The 15,724-nt window shown below is 44.9% G+C and overlaps 1 long non-coding RNA gene across 1 annotated transcript; it reads right to left on the bottom strand.

The window, feature by feature from the left end:
• Positions 1-44: 44 nt before the first annotated feature.
• LOC122925092 lies at positions 45-15,483 on the bottom strand. The gene is made up of 3 exons (XR_006387521.1): positions 15,438-15,483; positions 2,643-2,767; positions 45-93 (listed from the first exon to the last, which is right to left on the bottom strand). It is a non-coding gene; the product is annotated as an uncharacterized LOC122925092 (long non-coding RNA).
• Positions 15,484-15,724: the final 241 nt, after the last annotated feature.

Raw genomic sequence — 15,724 nt, 5'->3', positions numbered from 1 at the left:
GGGGTGAGGGGTCCTTCTCCGCTCTCCTGACTCCTGGAGCTGGATGATGGGAGTCACACAGTCCTCCGATGTGTTCTTCACTATTGTGTACTCCTGTGGATAGAGAGACACTTAGGGAATAAACCCTTCAGGGGCCATGTGCTCTCCTCCGGCCCTTTCCTCCTGGTACAACGTGCCTACTTACCTTCTCATGGCTCCTACAACATGACTATTGGTCACTGGCCACATGATACATCACTCACCATATTGGGGGCTGATCTTCAGGTTCTCCGTCACTTGGAAGGTCTAGAGGCCGTTCTACAGGACCCTAGACCAGTGGTCGGCAAAGTGCGGCTTGCGAGCCACAAGCGGCTCTTTAGAACCTTCACTGCGACTCTTTGGTGCGGGCTGGCGGGTGGGCGGTCGCGCAGCCATATCGCACCGCTCAAGCTGCTTGCAAAATGTCCATCATGTGCCTCCTGCCCCGTCTGTCTGCTCCTTCCACTTTATGAATGAAGCAGGCAGGCGGGGCAGGAGGCGCATGACGGAGGGAGAGATGTCACGCTGCGCACAGCAGCAGAAGGGCGGGCAGCGGCGCTCTAGTTCGGCTGCCCACTGCCGGCCATGTGAGGAGTGGTGAAGAGGCCGCCGCTCAGGAGGAGCGAAATGTCCTGCAGCATAAAGGTAGGAGCTGACCCTGGTGTGTGCACAGCGCCGGGCACTGCACCGGCCCCGCCGCAAGTGTCCCTGCCTCCTCCCTTCCCCCCACTAATACATTACTTTACTTACTAGAAGGCACTTATGGGGGATATCTGTAGATGACGCACTTATGGGGGATATCGGTGGATGACGCACTTATGGGGGATATCTGTGGATGACGCACTTATGGGGGATATCTGTAGATGACGCACTTATGGGGGATATCGGTGGATGACGCACTTATGGGGGATATCGGTGGATGACGCACTTATGGGGGATATCTGTGAATGACGCACTTATGGGGGATATCTGTGAATGACGCACTTATGGGGGATATCTGTGAATGACGCACTTATGGGGGATATCTGTGAATGACGCACTTATGGGGGATATCTGTGAATGACGCACTTATGGGGGATATCTGTGAATGATGCACTTATGGGGGATATCTGTGAATGACGCACTTATGGGGGATATCTGTGAATGACGCACTTATGGGGGATATCTGTGAATGACGCACTTATGGGGGATATCTGTGAATGACGCACTTATGGGGGATATCTGTGAATGACGCACTTTTGGGGGATATCTGTGGAGGGCACTTATGGGGGATATCTGTGGATGACACATATATAGCATCTTATGCTATATATGTGTCATTCACAGATATCCCCCATAAGTGCGTCATTCACAGATATCCCCCATAAGTGTGTCATTCACAGATATCCCCCATAAGTGCGTCATCCACAAATATCCCCCATAAGTGCGTCATCCACAGATATCCCCCATAAGTGCGTCATCCACAGATATCCCCCATAAGTGCGTCATCCACAGATATCCCCCATAAGTGCGTCATCCACAGATATCCCCCATAAGTGCGTCATCCACAGATATCCCCCATAAGTGCGTCATCCACAGATATCCCCCATAAGTGCGTCATCCACAGATATTCCCCATAAGTGCGTCATCCACAGATATCCCCATAAGTGCGTCATCCACAGATATCCCCCATAAGTGCGTCATCCACAGATATTCCCCATAAGTGCGTCATCCACAGATATCCCCCATAAGTGCGTCATCCACAGATATCCCCCATAAGTGCGTCATCCACAGATATCCCCCATAAGTGCGTCATCCACAGATATCCCCCATAAGTGCGTCATCCACAGATATCCCCCATAAGTGCGTCATCCACATTACATCCACATCTGCAGACAAGTTTAATAAAAGTAAAAAATGATAAAGATAAAATGAAATAATAATCAAGATCCAAATAAAAGAAAGTACATATTAAAGTATGTAAAAACACACTCTGGGCTCATGCCCACGAATGTAAGGGCGCCGTGCCTGTGCTGCGGACCGCAAATAGCGGTCTGCAATGCACGGACACAGACCATGGGGCAGCTGCACGAGGATTGCGGACCCATTCACTTGAATGGGGTTCGCGATCCGCATCCGACTGCCCGCACCGCAAAAAAGTAGCGCATGCTGAAGTGAATGGTTCCATGATGCGGGCTGCACACAAAAAAGTAGTGCATGCGCTACTTTTTTGTGGTGCGGAGGCACAGCCAGAAGCACCACGGAAGCACTCTGTAGCACTCATATCCCGGATCCTGGACCCATTGAAGTGAATGGGTCCTTGATGCGGACTGCACACGGCCAATGCCCGTGTATTGCGGACCCGCCGTATGCGGCCTGCAATATGGCAACGGCGGGCACACGGTCGTGTGCATGAGCCCTAATAGTCCTCACTGGTACTGTTGACACAATATTTTAGGTTTTAAAAATGTGGCTCTCGAAAAAAAATTCAATCGTGGTTTTGGCGATATTTGGCTCAGTTGACAAAAAAGTTTGCCCACCACTGCCCTAGACTCTTCCTATCACTTCCTATGATGGAGTCTCCTTCCCGATGTCTGACTTGTTACAGAATACAATAAAGAGGAGAGAAATCTAGAAAAGTTTACCTCTCCGCTCAGCAGGGAGATGATCTCCAAGGTGAGGTCTAATATTCTTCTGCTGATCTCCTTCCTGTCCATCCTTGGTGGCTCATTCAGGAGAAGTCTCGTATTTCTGGTTTTCTTCATGATGCCTCCAAAAAAAGAATAAAAGATTAATCAGTGAGTCCCATGTCCCCGATAATGAGGCCGAGAAGAAGTACAACTCATCCCACAAAACTCAGACCCTAATGTACTAATGCTCTGGTATACTACACTGAGGAATTGCCTCCATTTTCTCTAGAAACCAGTGGGCATCTCTGCTTTATAGCCGTGTTACTGAATATCTTGCACATTGCTGCAAAATACTGGTGGATGCAGCAAATACATTTCACATCAGTATCGCAAATTATAACTGTGTTACTGAAGGCATTACCGCATCACAGCATCTAGTCTAGAACATGAGTCACATCACTGCAGAAAAATTACATTGCCACACCTGACTCTTACTTGTCAATGGTTTTATATTATCCAGGAAAAAGCATTACAGAAGCATGTTTTTCTCTATACACTACATGCAGAATTATTAGGCAAATGAGTATTTTGACCACATCATCCTCTTTATGCATGTTGTCTTACTCCAAGCTGTATAGGCTCGAAAGCCTACTACCAATTAAGCATATTAGGTGATGTGCATCTCTGTAATGAGAAGGGGTGTGGTCTAATGACATCAACACCCTATATCAGGTGTGCATAATTATTAGGCAACTTCCTTTCCTTTGGCAAAATGGGTCAAAAGAAGGACTTGACAGGCTCAGAAAAGTCAAAAATAGTGAGATATCTTGCAGAGAGATGCAGCACTCTTAAAATTGCAAAGCTTCTGAAGCGTGATCATCGAACAATCAAGCGTTTCATTCAAAATAGTCAACAGGGTCGCAAGAAGCGTGTGGAAAAACCAAGGCGCAAAATAACTGCCCATGAACTGAGAAAAGTCAAGCGTGCAGCTGCCAAGATGCCACTTGCCACCAGTTTGGCCATATTTCAGAGCTGCAACATCACTGGAGTGCCCAAAAGCACAAGGTGTGCAATACTCAGAGACATGGCCAAGGTAAGAAAGGCTGAAAGACGACCACCACTGAACAAGACACACAAGCTGAAACGTCAAGACTGGGCCAAGAAATATCTCAAGACTGATTTTTCTAAGGTTTTATGGACTGATGAAATGAGAGTGAGTCTTGATGGGCCAGATGGCTGGATTGGTAAAGGGCAGAGAGCTCCAGTCCGACTCAGACGCCAGCAAGGTGGAGGTGGAGTACTGGTTTGGGCTGGTATCATCAAAGATGAGCTTGTGGGGCCTTTTTGGGTTGAGGATGGAGTCAAGCTCAACTCCCAGTCCTACTGCCAGTTTCTGGAAGACACCTTCTTCAAGCAGTGGTACAGGAAGAAGTCTGCAAGGTAAGAAAAACATGATTTTCATGCAGGACAATGCTCCATCACACGCGTCCAAGTACTCCACAACGTGGCTGGCAAGAAAGGGTATAAAAGAAGAAAATCTAATGACATGGCCTCCTTGTTCACCTGATCTGAACCCCATTGAGAACCTGTGGTCCATCATCAAATGTGAGATTTACAAGGAGGGAAAACAGTACACCTCTCTGAACAGTGTCTGGGAGGCTGTGGTTGCTGCTGCACGCAATGTTGATGGTGAACAGATCAAAACACTGACAGAATCCATGGATGGCAGGCTTTTGAGTGTCCTTGCAAAGAAAGGTGGCTATATTGGTCACTGATTTGTTTTTGTTTTGTTTTTGAATGTCAGAAATGTATATTTGTGAATGTTGAGATGTTATATTGGTTTCACTGGTAAAAATAAATAATTGAAATGGGTATATATTTGTTTTTTGTTAAGTTGCCTAATAATTATGCACAGTAATAGTCACCTGCACACACAGATATCCCCCTAAAATAGCTAAAACTAAAAACAAACTAAAAACTACTTCCAAAAATATTCAGCTTTGATATTAATTAGTTTTTTGGGTTCATTGAGAACATGGTTGTTGTTCAATAATAAAATTAATCCTCAAAAATACAACTTGCCTAATAATTCTGCACTCCCTGTACATTTCCATTTTACATCATAACTCAAATGATACATAAACAAGGAGTAAAGGAGGGTAGGGAACAAAAAGAGGGGGGGGGAGGGAAAAAGGGGGTCAGGGTATCTGAGTAGAGTGAGAATAGTCGTAAGTCACTATATAGCATACAAGTATAGTCACAGTACAATGCACCAGTCATTATAAGAGGGCCAAAGTAAAGATGAATCTACCTACGTGAGGGTGAGTCAACCTAAATGAGTACCCCGTATGTAATAGAGTGGGTCAGAGATCAGGATGGGCTTCCAGAGCGAGCCTGTATGATCTTCCACTTGGCCCATTCTATCTCATATTTATGTATCCTAGCATCCTTATACGCCATCATTCTTTTGTATACCGAAGTAGTGGCCACTGATTCTAATATTTCAGAAAGGGACGGTATTCTCGTACTCTTCCAGTAAGTCACTATGCGTAATTTTGTAGCTAGGAAAATGTGTAAGCAAATCACTCTTGACTCTCTGGGAATCTCATTTAACTTTAAGAATAACAGGGCAAGAGCAGGATCAGGCAAGATTGGGGCTTTAGTCAAACACAAAACTGTTTGGAAGATTTGGGACCATAGTTCTTTAAGATTGGGACAATCCCAGAGGATATGAAGCAAGGACCCCTTTCCGCCACATCCTCTCCAGCAGGTATGGGAAACCCCCGGGTAAATTAGCCTAAGTCTGAGAGGAGTAAAGTACCATCTCAACACCGTTTTCATGAACGATTCTAAATGGGAAGCACAGTGTAGGTGAGACGTGGCGACCCCAATGGCAGTAGACCATTGGGTGAGATAGGATTGACCTAGTTCTTTCTCCCAGGCTATGAATGGGGCTGTTTTGATGAATGAAAGTTTGTTTCCTAGTAGGGAATATATAGCTTACCTGACTCTTAGTGAACATGTGTTATTGCTTAAAAAAAGCATTTATTTTACTGCAATAATACAGTAATTTTAACGCCATTATCATAGCTGTGTTACTGAACATGTACATTGCTGCAATATATGGGGTGGATAGTATACTGCAGCAAATGCATTTCATATCAGTAACACAAAATATAACCGTGTTTCTGAAGGCATTACCGCATCACAACCTCTAGTACAAAAGATGTTTGACATCACTGCAAAAGTGTTTTAGTGAAGAGTCTGTATCACTGCATCAGAATATGTACTTCAAACACGTCTCACTGCAAATATTGCATTATCATTGTAAATTGTTAATACCAATGTGCAGTGTGTTTGTGAAATTGGAGGGATTTAGGACATTTTATTGCATCTCTGTTTTTAAATTACAGGTAAACACACCTGCAGTTTTGCTAGTATCGTTTAATAATCTGTGTGTACCAAACCGTGCCTTTTCATTTATAGGCCTCATAATAAAAGTAAAAGATATAAACTTTATTACAGTCTCAACATGAGACAGAAGGCAGTAAAATACAGATAAAAAACAATACTCTGGTATAGAACACACAAGAAGAAATGCGGCACCACTAGTACATCAACATATACATATAAATATCCAGGCTAGTGAGATTATGTAGATATAGCATGGTATATAGGTAACATAGACCGAATATCTAAAACATGAGGCCAGCCACGGCTAACAAGACAGAATGGAGATCCAAAACAGTACAAGGATGTATAAGGTGCAAAGTGCAAAAATACAAAGTACATGGATCACAAATACTGAACGATCCACAATGGAGTGGTGAACCGGATAACCCCAACGCACGTTTTGCGTAAGCTTCTTCAGGGGGAAGAGAGTGTGTGTGTAGAGAGGGCTGATAGGGGAGCTTATATAGCCAAATAATTTGATAAAACAATGGACAGCTGAGGGGACATGGAAGGGAAGCGAGTGCGAATCCGGCCGAAAGGATATGGATTTCCTAGATGTCCTCCTCCAAGTGGATCAGGATGGCTACATCCACACCGATCTTCATCGGAAACCCACTTCAGTCAACAGTCTGTTGCATGCTGGATCTGCCCACCCAAGGAAACTGATTGAAGGGATTCCCACGGGTCAATTCTTGCGACTCAGGCGAATCTGCTCCAATGATGACCTTCAGATTGATTGTGGGTTCGACATTCCTTATCTATCTATCACCATATCTTGTGTGTTCCTTGGTGCTATATATGTGTGTTCACTCCCATGCGTGGGTGTGGTACCGGTCCGGTACATATCCACGCATGGTAGCTTTTAGGTTTTATTGTTCGTGGACATAACCTTTGGGTAGGCTGTCCTTTTGTATTACCAGTTTGTTTATTCTTGGTTTTAATTATGTTTTCTTTTCTGTTAGCCATTTAGGTGTGGCCACCGTATATACGAATGGATCCCCCATTCCATACCTCTTTTTTCCCATTGTTCCCCCCCCCCCCCATCCTCCACATCTGGAGAGGGTTACATTGTGGATTCCGTATTCAGGGGTTGTGGACTACCCTGCCTTTGTAATTACCTTTCTAATATGTATCAATGTGTATAGCCTTGTTACTGTCTTTCACTGTAACACTACATATGTATTCACAGTTTTACACTGTACCAGTATTCTACTATAGACAGCTGTACTGGATACACTCCTGTTCTCGGGTTTGCCTCCTCAGTGTTCACTCACCTTTCACTGGTATTTTCACTGTTTTTATTTATTCCCACCACAGTTTGCCCATAGACATATGTTGACACTTCTCCATTTACTGTGTTGTATTATTATTATCACTCATTCCATTCGTTCTCCTGCACAGTTTTATGCACGTGCTATTTATTTTCACATTATTATCCATGGCTATATTTTGTATGGTCTTATATATTCTTGTTCTTGGATTTAATTCACTGCACTTCCTTTGACGTCCGGCTATGTGTGTTCCACAGGTCATGTGATCGCCTTGTGCGTTCCATACTTGTGGAGCGCACATCCGGTTCATCCGATTATTATTACATATAGGTTTTCATATTGTCACAATATCTTGTCATCGTGATGCAGGAATCCTCCCCCGACATTACTTTATTTACTTTTTTTTATATATCTTCATGTCCCCAGTCTGCGCTGCCTCTCCTTCCTATTTCCCATGCACCGGAAGTGACGCCTTGCGTTCCACGCTGGAGCGCACTCGCTTCCCTTCCATGTCCCCTCAGCTGTCCATTGTTTTATCAAATTATTTGGCTATATAAGCTCCCCTATCAGCCCTCTCTACACACACACTCTCTTTCCCCTGAAGAAGCTTACGCGAAACGTGCGTTGGGGTTATCCGGTTCACCACTCAGGTATTAATGTCATGGCTCCATTGTGGATCGTTCAGTATTTGTGATCCATGTACTTTGTATTTTTGCACTTTGCACCTTATACATCCTTGTACTGTTTTGGATCTCCATTCTGTCTTGTTAGCCATGGCTGGCCTCATGTTTTAGATATTCGGTCTATGTTACCTATATACCATACTATATCTACATAATCTCACTAGCCTGGATATTTATATGTATATGTTGATGTACTAGTGGTGCCGCATTTCTTCTTGTGTGTTCTATACCCACCAGAGTATTGTTTTTTATCTGTATTTTACTGCCTTCTGTCTCGTGTTGAGACTGTAATAAAGTTTATATCTTTTGCTATTTGTGCTAGCCCTTACCCTTTTTTTGGTGTTCTACTTTGCGTGCAGGCTTGGCACGGGCACTCACTTTGGCGAGTCATCTATTGGCGTTTACCCATAATAAAAGTGCAAAATGAATGTCACGACCATGGTCATGGTTGTGACTCCTGAACCGTATGCTGTTGCCTGCGGTCTGGATTGGTCGTTCAATCACAGGTGAGGGCCGCTAGTTTGTTGCCTCACTCGTGGTTGCCCGCTGGCAACATAAGGTATATGGCAGTAGAGCAGCTGGAGCTGCTTGCTAGGCTGCTTGCTGTTATAGCATGCTGTTGTCTCAGGCAACCTCTCCTTGTATGTATGCACTTTGTATGTCTGGTGTGCACGAGGTTTATGTAGGTGTGCACTGTGACACCTTCACTGGTGGCTGCCCGTGGCAACGTGTTGTATATTGTACATGTGGTGGCAGTGTCTCGGCCTTTTGGCTGACTCCCAGGACATGGTTGCCACGCATGTCGCTGCCGGCGGTAACAGCTCAAGTGTGTTTATTGTGTGTGTATTCCCCTTTAAGTGGTTTCACTTCCCTGGTTGGTGTTGGAAGGGTTAATTCCCTTTCCTGTGTGTGTGTGGCCACTTTGGGCTATAAAGCCTCAGTTAAGATCAGTAGTCTGAGGCAGTGTTTCCCAACCAGTGTGCCTCCAGCTGTTGCAAAACTACAACTCCCAGCATGCCCAGACAGCCTTTGGCTGTGCGGGCATGCTGGGAGTTGTAGTTTTGTAACAGCTGGAGGCACACTGGTTGGGAAACACTGGTCTGAGGGGTACTCCAGCCTGGTTTGTTTGCTGGAGGCACCCTCCTGGTCTCTAATACCATCTGCCAGTGAGGGCCACCCTTGTGCTCAAAAAATGTTATATGTGATGTTTAGTCAATGTTGTTTTCCTTTTCATATTTAATGCACCTATGGATCTGGGTTCCTATGTGTTTGTGTGTGTGCTGTGTCCATTTATGTTTGGGTGTGGACACTAGCTTGTATTGCACGGGATCCAGTCAGTGTCTGTGGCAGGTAGGTGTGGAAGTACTTTTCATCCTCCTGCCATATCCATAGGCTGTTCATGTTCCTATCCCCTTGCAGCTCGACCAGTTTAGACTCCTGTTTCTCCGCATCCAGGAGGAACAGGTTGTCTACCCAGCTCCTAGTTCAGGGATCGGCGGAGGGTGAGTAGGGATCCGAGGTTCCTGAGCATGAGCCCACCCACCTTCAAGGTCAGCTCATGCAGCTAGGAGTCAGGGTCAGATTAGGGAAGCTCTAGGAGGTGACCTGCTCCCTAATTCTGTCTCTCTGGTCGAGCAGCCACTAACATCTTCTGGCATCGCACGGCTGAGGGTTTTCCCCATCCTAAGCCGTGACAATGAAAGACTAAGTCAGAATGTAAGTAGCAGCAGTAGCAGCACCAGCCAACCAACTAATAGTAGTAGTGGCCCTTGGAGCCGTGGTGGTGGCGGTAGGGGAAGAGGAAGCAACAGTGGCAATTTGGGCAAATACAGAGCAGCGAATCAGAAGGGGGGCTAAGAAGCCCACGATGACTTATTACAGCTTGATAAAAATTGCAGGGATGGTGATGACTGACAATGAATGTGTGTTGTACAGGACCTGGGAACCGCATCAGGGTGCTAAGGAGCAGGAGACATCAGAGGAGAAGGGTAGTGGCAGCTGTGGCAATGAAGAGCAGAAGCAACATATGACCAGAACCTCAAAAAAAATATTAAAAAAATGTCAGGGCCAGATCTGCTTCCATTGTGGTCAGTTCAGGAGCTGGTGATGCACCCGATACTGTAGGCACAGGCTCCAAACAAGCCAGACCTAATCCAAGCTCAGCTGCCTCTAGCTCTGTGTGAGCAACTCTTGTATGGCAGTTTTTCACCACAAGGCCGTCACACAAAACCAAAGCCATGTACAAGATCTGCAGATTTAAAATAAGCCGTGGGCGTTCAAACATAAACATAGGTACCAGGGCTTTATTCCAGCACATGAGGCGGCATCACCAGATCCTGTGAAAAAAAAAAAAACAGAAATGGCCAGCATTCCGAATAACAACAAGTCTGTTCTCCTTCTCCTGGTCCCAAGCAGTACAGTGTTCTTATCATCAGCTGCTTCATCTCCTTTTCAGACTCCTCCTCCTCCTTATCATCTTTTCCATTGTGAGAGATCCATAACTGAATGTGTGGCCCTAAGAAAACTACTCGCAACCAGCAATAATTAACCCCTTAAAAACTCTGCCCTATTTTACTTTAAGGACTTGGCCATTTTTTGCAAATTTGACCAGTGTCACTTTATGTGGTGATAACTTTAAAACACTTTTACTTATCCAGGCCATTCTGAGACAGTTTTTTCGCCACATATTGTACTTCATACCACTGGTAAAATGGAGTAAAAAAATTTCATTTTTATTTATAAAAAAAAATACCAAATTTACCAAAATTTTGGAAACATTTGCAAATTTCCAAGTTTCAATTTCTCTACTTCTATAATACATAGTAATACCTCCAAAAATAGCTATTAGTTTACATTCCCCATATGTCTACTTCATGTTTGGATCATTTTGGGAATGCCATTTTATTTTTTGGGGACGTTACAATGCTTAGAAGTTTAGATGCCAAATTTTCAAAAACCCACTTTTTAGGGACCAGTTCAGGTCTGAAGTCACTTTGTGAGACTTACATAATAGAAACCACCCAAAAGTGACCCCATTTTAGAAACTACACCCCTCAAGGTATTCAAAACTGATTTTACAAACATTATTAACCCTTTAGGTGTTCCCCAAGAGTTGATGGCAAATGGAGATGAAATTTCAGAATTTCAATTTTTTGACATATTTTCCATTTTAATCCATTTTTTCCATTAACAAAGCAAGGGTTAACAGCCAAACAAAACTCTATATTTATTGCCCTGACTCTGCAGTTTACAGAAACATCCGATATGTGGTCGTACACCACTGTACGACCCCACGTCAGGGCGTAGAGGGAAAGGAACGCCGTGTAGTTTTTGGAAGGCAGATTTCGCTGGACTGGTTTATTTACACCATGTCCCATTTGAAGCCCCCTGATGCACCCCTAGAGGAGAAACTTCAAAAACGTGATCCCATTTTGGAAACTAAGGGATAGGGTGGCAGTTTTTTTTCGGTACTATTTTAGGGTACATATGATTTTTGATTGCTCTATATTACACTTTTTGTGAAGCAAAGTAACAAAAAATTGAAATTCTGAAATTATATCTCCATTTGCCATTGACTCTTGTGGAACACTTAAAGGGTTAACAAAGTTTGTAAAATCAGTTTTGAATACCTTGAGGGGTGTAATTTCTTAAATGGGGTCACTTTTTGGAGTTTCTACTCTAGGGGTGCATCAGGGGGGCTTCAAATGGGACATGGTGTCAAAAAACAGTCCAGCAAAATCTGGCCTCCAAAATCCATATGGCATTTCTTTCCTTCTGCGCCCTGCCGTGTGCCCGTACAGAGGTTTACGACCACATATGGAGTGTTTCTGTAAACTAAAGAATCATGGCAATAAATATTGAGTTTTGTTTGGCTGTTAACCCTTGCTTTTGATTAGAATGGAAAATTTGCTAAAAAATACCTGTTTTGGCACCGTCTTTATTTTTATTATTTACAACGTTCATCTGACAGATTAGATCATGTGCTATTTTTATAGAGCAGGTTGTTACGGACGCAGGGATACCTAATATGTTTACTTTTTTAAATTTATTAAAGTTTTACACAATAATATCATTTTTGAAACCTAAAAAACTTTTTTTAGTGTCTCCATAGTCTGAGAGCCATAGTTTTTTTTATTTTTTGGGCCATTGTCTATTTTGGCGTACATACGACTTTTTTGATCACTTTTATTACCTTTTTTGGGAAGTAAGGTGGGCAAAATTTCAATTTCATCATAGTTTTTATTTTTTATGGCGTTCACCGTGCAGGGAATGTAACATGACCGTTTTATAGATCGGGTCGTTACGGACGCGGTGATATATAACATGTGTAGGGAATTTTATTTTTTAATTTTTAATCAGGGATAAATGTGTTTATTTTTTTCACTTTTTTAACATTTTTTTTTTACCCAGAACCACTTGGTTCTTGAAGATCCAGTGGGTCTGATGTCTGTATAATACAGTACAGTACTCTATATAGTGTACTGCACTGTATGTCACTCACACTTTGTCTGAACAGACCTCTGCCTTTAGCACAGATCTGTTCAGCACCATGGACAGCAGGATGCCTGAGAAGGTGTCCTGTTGCCATGGGAACCTTCCCCGTCTGCCACAACTGAGCAGACGGGGAGGGGGAGGGAGGGGGGCTACCTCCCTCTGTGACCCCATCCTGTCAAGGGGCTGCAAAGGCACAGCAGCCCCCTGATGGGAGAGGGAGGGAGCTCCCTCTTCACCTCTTCCATACAGCAGTCCCTACGGACCGCGGCTTGGAAGGAGTTAAAACGACTGACATCTGCACAGATGTCAGCCGTTTGAATCAGAGTGTCAGCAATGAGCTGACACTCTGATTCAACCGCTCGGTCATCCTGAGAATAAACGGGGGGGGGGGGCGGGCGGAAGATCGCGCACCCGCCCCCGACACTGCCGCCCGCCTCCCGCAATCCTCCCCCCCGCTGCGCCCGCAGGCACAAAAACACAGAGGGCTGCAGGGGAGGGGTTAACATCGAAATATAGGCACTTTGATGTTTCTGAATCGACCTGCGGTTTGTAGCGATTGGCAATGCGGGGGGGGGGGGGGTGACAGGACCCCCCTAGGCATTGTCACAGGGTGCCTGCTGAATGATTTCAACAGGCACCCCGTTCTGATCACTGCCGGCCGTGCGGCAGTGATCAAAACTACACAGGACATATCGGTACGCCCTGGGTCCTTAAGGACTCTGCAAACATGGCGTACTGGTACGTCCTAAGTCCTTAAGGGGTTAATTCCCAACTGACCAAGTTGCTGGTGGTGCAGTTGCTGCTGTACCACTCAGTTGTAGTAATCCTGGTAATGTTCTGCGCCTTCACCCCAAAAAAATTCTGCCCGTCTGTCCATTTTTTTTTCTAAATAATTGTTTCAAATTATAATTCTCGCTGTATAGCAAGGTGAACCCCACTTTGGACACCTGGAGCAGTTGCTATGGCCTCTGCCATTGTCTGTTTACCATCACTTTCTATATGGCTTTGGCTTCCTGCTACTCCCCTACTGCCACCTCCATTACCACTACACAGTCTCAACTACTACTACTACTACCCTCAAAGAGCTACACAAATATCTACTGCCTTGTCTGTTCCATGCTTTGCTGCTAGTGCTGCAGCCACATGCTACTACAACCCTTTCACATCCACACTGCTCTGCTGCTCTCAAATAAGAGGGATCATTTCTCCAGGCTCGTTCAGAACAAAACACTCTTTCTTCTGACAAGTAGCCCTTGTGCATGTCATATGGTCGGGCATTCTGCCCCCATTAATGCATAATTTTTGATGCTTGTTCCCTCAATAAGCCACAGTTTTTTCCCATAACACACTGCGTGTTTAAACACCATATGTCCCCGATAAGAGACAATTTTTTAGAATATTTTTTCATAAAAAGTCCTAGGAGACTAGTGTTATAGAGCAATTTGACTGACTCGCAATGAATCGATTTGGGTGAACCCAACTTATTGAAAAATCTGCCAAATCCAACACAAAGTGAATCTCGAGATGTTTGCACATCTCTACACTGCAAATCACGGGTCTTACCGAGCTATATAAGAGGCTGGTGCTCCTCCATTGTCACATGTCACTGCACACACGTGTATACACTGCACATGACGGCTCTTACCTTGTGATATAAGAGGCTGGTGGTCCTCCATTACATGTCACTGCACACACGTGTATACACTGCACATGACGGCTCTTACCTTGTGATATAAGAGGCTGGTGCTCCTCCATTACATGTCACTGCACACACGTGTATACACTGCACATGACGGCTCTTACCTTGTGATATTAGAGGCTGGTGCTCCTCCATTACATGTCACTGCACACACGTGTATACACTGCACATGACGGCTCTTACCCTGTGATATAAGAGGCTGGTGCTCCTCCATTACATGTCACTGCACACACGTGTATACACTGCACGTGACGGCTCTTACCTTGTGATATAAGAGGCTGGTGCTCCTCCATTACATGTCACTGCACACACGTGTATACACTGCACATAACGGCTCTTACCCTGTGATATAAGAGGCTGGTGCTCCTCCATTACATGTCACTGCACACACGTGTATACACTGCACATGACGGCTCTTACCCTGTGATATAAGAGGCTGGTGCTCCTCCATTACATGTCACTGCACACACGTGTATACACTGCACATGACGGGTCTTACCTTGTGATATAAGAGGCTGGTGCTCCTCCATTACATGTCACTGCACACACGTGTACACACTGCACATGACGGGTCTTACCTTGTGATATAAGAGGCTGGTGCTCCTCCATTACATGTCACTGCACACACGTGTATACACTGCACGTGACGGCTCTTACCTTGTGATATAAGAGGCTGGTGCTCCTCCATTACATGTCACTGCACACACGTGTATACACTGCACATAACGGCTCTTACCCTGTGATATAAGAGGCTGGTGCTCCTCCATTACATGTCACTGCACACACGTGTACACACTGCACATGACGGGTCTTACCTTGTGATATAAGAGGCTGGTGTTCCTCCATTACATGTCACTGCACACACGTGTATACACTGCACATGACGGCTCTTATCCTGTGATATAAGAGGCTGGTGCTCCTCCGTTACATGTCACTGCACACACGTGTATACACTGCACATGACAGCTCTTACCCTGTGATATTAGAGGCTGGTGCTCCTCCATTACATGTCACTGCACACACGTGTATACACTGCACATGACGGCTCTTACCTTGTGATATAAGAGGCTGGTGCTCCTCCATTACATGTCACTGCACACACGTGTACACACTGCACATGACGGGTCTTACCTTGTGATATAAGAGGCTGGTGCTCCTCCATTACATGTCACTGCACACACGTGTATACACTGCACATGACGGCTCTTACCTTGTGATATAAGAGGCTGGTGCTCCTCCATCATGGCGTCCTTGTACACATCCTTGTGTCCTTCTATATACTCCCACTCCTCCATGGAGAAATAGACAGTGACGTCCTGACACCTTATAGGAACCTGACAACACAATGACACCGTCATCACCCAGACCCCTCCAGTGCTGTTACTGGAGAATTTCCCAGCATTCCCAGCAGTGTCACCTCTCCAGTCAGCAGCTCCATCATCTTGTGGGTGAGTTCTAGGATCTTCTGCTCATGTATCAGGGGGTGAGGGGGGGGCT

This window comes from Bufo gargarizans, chromosome 1 (genome assembly GCF_014858855.1).
Source record: "Bufo gargarizans isolate SCDJY-AF-19 chromosome 1, ASM1485885v1, whole genome shotgun sequence".
NCBI lineage: Eukaryota > Metazoa > Chordata > Amphibia > Anura > Bufonidae > Bufo > Bufo gargarizans.
This window is presented reverse-complemented; position numbering and strand designations above follow the sequence as displayed.